Below are 3,951 nucleotides of genomic sequence, written 5' to 3' on the forward strand. Positions count from 1 at the left end.
ACAGAGCAAGACCCCGTCTCAAAAAAAAAAAAAAAAAAAAGAAAGAAAAACTGATGAAGCAGCAGCAATAACGTTATAAATGATAATGATCACATGAAATAATTTAGATGAAGCTTGTCTGTGTCTGAAAGAGACAGGGACTCAGCAAGTGGTCAAAAGGAAGCACAACGTGCTTTTAACTTTGTATGAAAAATAATGTTCAGTTCTATATTGCCAAACACCATTCTCTTTTTGCTAATATAAATCTTCTAGTTCTAATTATTGACCAAATGCTTTATTGAAACTCCTCTTCTGGCCTTTGTTTTGGGATCTGTCACTTTTGTTGCTACCTCCTGGTTGCTGTCCTGTCGGGCCTCTATTGCCTTCCCGCTGTCCTCTGAATCTTCTGTTTCCGTCCCGCTGTTCCCTGAAGCCTCGACTGCCTTCCCTCTGACCCCTGAAGCCTCCATATCCTTCCCGTGGTCCTTCCAGCTCTAGTTGCTCTGTGGCCACAGAAAGCTGCCAGCGTGGTGAATCATGCCATTTTTCCTGTATTTCTGTTACTGATGTGGTGGATACATCAAAGCAAACACCCAGCTTTCCTTTGAGAAAAACCATTCCCTTCACTTTGGAATCAATCTCCTTGACCAGCTGCTCTTTAAGTTCTTTCCAAGCATGACTAATATTTGGCATTTCAATTGAGCACCGCAAGATCATGGTCACAAAACCCACATTTGAGTTGATCAAGGAGCGCTGGTCTATGGACGTGGCACCTGAAATATGGGCCAGTGGTGCTGCCAGAGCTTCCACAGCTCCCTTCTCCTCTATCAGCTTCTCAGCTGGTTGCTTAAAGTGACTAATGGCAGTGGGAGGCATGGAATCCGAAAGCCTGATGGCATCTTTGATGGAAACTTTTATTTCTGTTGCAGAAGGAACACCTATTCTTTTGAACTTAATTCCCACTTTTTGCTCCACTTATACTAATTGATATGCTTCCTTGTGCTGATAAAAGCAGATGCATACCCTTGTCCTTCCAGCTCTGCCCGTCCACCCAGATCGATGAATGTAGGACTCAACATCCTTTGGTGGAGAGCTTTGTATAACCAAATGAACCTCAGGGATGTCTAACCCACGTGCAGCGACTTCGGTTGCTACCAAAACTCCAAAACTACCATTTCTAACACCTTTCAGGGTGATTTCCCTTTGCTTCTGTGGAATGTCTCCATGCAGTGACTGGGCATCCTGCTTTATAGCCGAATTCTGGGACAGCTCCTGGGCTTCTTTCTTGGTTTCACGAAAGATGATAGTGCGTCCTTGATGACCGCTATATACTCGGATGACCTAATAATTGCTGCCCTCTGAGTCCAGTGGCACTTAATAGCCAGATGCTCTATAGTTTTTGCCATTTTCTGAGTCTTTTTACCAATCAGGTCCACCTGTTCATATGTAGATATCATGTATTTCTTGGCAACATTAAATACCCAATGAAGGCAAGTTTCAGAAAAAAAGCAATGTTTGGGGATTGTCTTCAGAATCTTTCTTGTATGCCACACTTAAAATCTCTTCCACTTGATCAGCAAATCCCATATCCAACGTCTGGTCAACTTCATCCAGGACAACATGCTTAAGTTTGGTGAGATCTAGTTTGACATTCTGTATGCGGTCTTTGATAGGACCTGGTGTCCCAACCAGGATATCAATCCCATTCCTCATGCATTCGAATTGACCTCCATAGGGAGTTCCACCATAAAAACAAGCCAGTGACAGCCTTTTTGTGATGTCACTGAAGTCTTTGCTTACTTGATTTGCCAACTCTCTTGTAGGTGCAAAAACCAGTACCCAAGGGGGACGGCCTCTCTTCCTGTCTTGCAGTTCCCCATGAAGTTTCTCAATCAAAGGGATGGCAAAGGACAATGTTTTCCCAGTTCCTCTCCATGCCTGTGCAATTAAGTCCTTCCTGCTGTAAACATGATGGAATGTCTTTGCTTGTATAGAAAATAGGAAGGTCACTCCTCAGCCTTTGAGAAGCTTAATAGTTTCTTCAGATATGGGACAATTAGAGAAAGCGCCTTCTTTTTGTTCCACAGGTATTTCCTGCTCTGTCTCACTGTTACTTTCTTCATTGGCAGCTTTATTGGGGTCACAGTCAGGTTCAGAATGAGGAAATCCATTCTTCAGTTTGGGGCTTTTCTCTCCAGTTTCTCCATTTATTTCCTTTTCTTTCTTCATCTTCTTGGGCTTAGGAGCATCTATTTCTTCCTCAGAAGCCTCCTCATTTTTTATCACTTTTTTGGTTTTAGAAGAAACCGCTTTCTTTTCAATAGGCTCCTTTTTCTTTCTCAAACTTTTGGTTTTAGGAGAAATGTCATCTTGAGATGGCTCCTCTTTGTTTTTTGCCTTTTTGGATTTAGGATAATTCATGTCAACTTCAGAAGGCTCTGTTTTCTTTTTAACTTGTTTAGCTTTGGGGGAAACAGTTTCTTCCTCTTCTGCTGTCTCTTCAGTCTTACTAGATTTTGACTTCTCTTTTTTCTCTTTCTTTTCAGTTTGCTTTCATAATGTCTCCACTTTTTTCATTGTGGTGTCTGATTCCAAACCAGCATTACTATGGAGTCTTCCCAGCATCTTCAGTGCAGGCTGCCCAGGCCGACCGGTCTTCTCCACGTTGATGTTTAAGAAGCACCGATCTAGGGAATTTGAACAGTTATCTTTAGGTTGTGGCTACTATGGAGTGAATCTGATGAACACTTGCCTGGTAGGGAGAGTTAAATTCATTTTTTGTCTTTGATGCTTCCAATTAGAAATGTAAATATATCTTCATTATGGAAAAATTGGAAAGTGCAGAAGAGTATAAAGAAACAGCAGAATCGTTATTGACAATAATCTCACCACCTAGAGATACCACTGCTAACATTCTGAAGCATTTCCTCCTATTTTTATTGCTTCCTTACTTTTACCATAGATAAAGCCCAAATTCTTAATATGCTTAAACTTTATATACTGATACAATTTTATTAGTTAATTTGGATTACTTCACAGTTTTGTGTGGTTAAAACCCAGGAAAATATGTGTATTTATGAATTTTACAATTTTGCAATATTATTCCCTTGTAACAACTAAGATTATAGAATCAACTAACACCTTAATTTTAGGCCAGATGATCATGGCTGCAGTTTCAGTGTGATAAAAGCATATTTACTCTTCAGTATGCTTAATTTGTAGCTTAATTTTCTTAGCAGTAGTGTATCTTGTCTTTATTATCAGAGTTTATATTTTTTAGTTTCTAAGAAAAGTTCAAACTTTAAAATTTCTTTTTTTTTGTAGTCTGTATTAAACAAAAAGAATACTTTCTACCTATTCAACCATGTTGACATTACTATTACATATCACAGGGAAAGTGATACAAATTGGGGTATTGTAAGACTGGTTACTGCTAAACTTGATCCCAAAGGTAATTATAGTTTCTTTTTAATTAGCTCCAATGATTTAAAAATTAATTCAAAATATAGCAATTCTCAACTAGAATCTTCACTTTTGGTATATCTGTGTGATATAACTTTAGGCATACATTTTGAAAAATCAAACGGGCAATTTTACTCCTTCTACCTATAGTAAGTATCCGGATACCATGCAATGTGAGGAAGAACTGATAGGTCTGGAAGAGAATAGACTTATTGAGGGTTTCCTAACTCTCTTCATTTAGCTGCTGTCATATGACACAGGGGTTAGATTTAGATTTGTGTTTCTTCAGAGGACAGATCTAATATCAGTGGAATCTATTAGGAAGGTATCAGCTGAGTCTGCTAATGATTAGAGCCTTCTAACAGTTGACAAGCAACCTCAAGAATTAGTGAGTACTTTATCCCTGGACGTACGTAGGAAGAGCCTGGATGAGCCAGCTCTTAGAGATAACACAATTAGGCATTCAGCATAGTACCTATTAAGCAAGGAATTGTAAAGGGCAATTCTGCA

At 39.3% G+C, this 3,951-nt stretch overlaps 1 pseudogene; it reads right to left on the reverse strand.

Moving 5' to 3' along the window:
* Positions 1-258: 258 nt before the first annotated feature.
* LOC111532114 lies at positions 259-2,619 on the reverse strand (annotated as a pseudogene).
* Between the last annotated feature and the right edge of the window lie 1,332 nt (positions 2,620-3,951).

Source organism: Piliocolobus tephrosceles, unplaced genomic scaffold, assembly GCF_002776525.5.
Source record: "Piliocolobus tephrosceles isolate RC106 unplaced genomic scaffold, ASM277652v3 unscaffolded_6568, whole genome shotgun sequence".
Lineage (NCBI taxonomy): Eukaryota > Metazoa > Chordata > Mammalia > Primates > Cercopithecidae > Piliocolobus > Piliocolobus tephrosceles.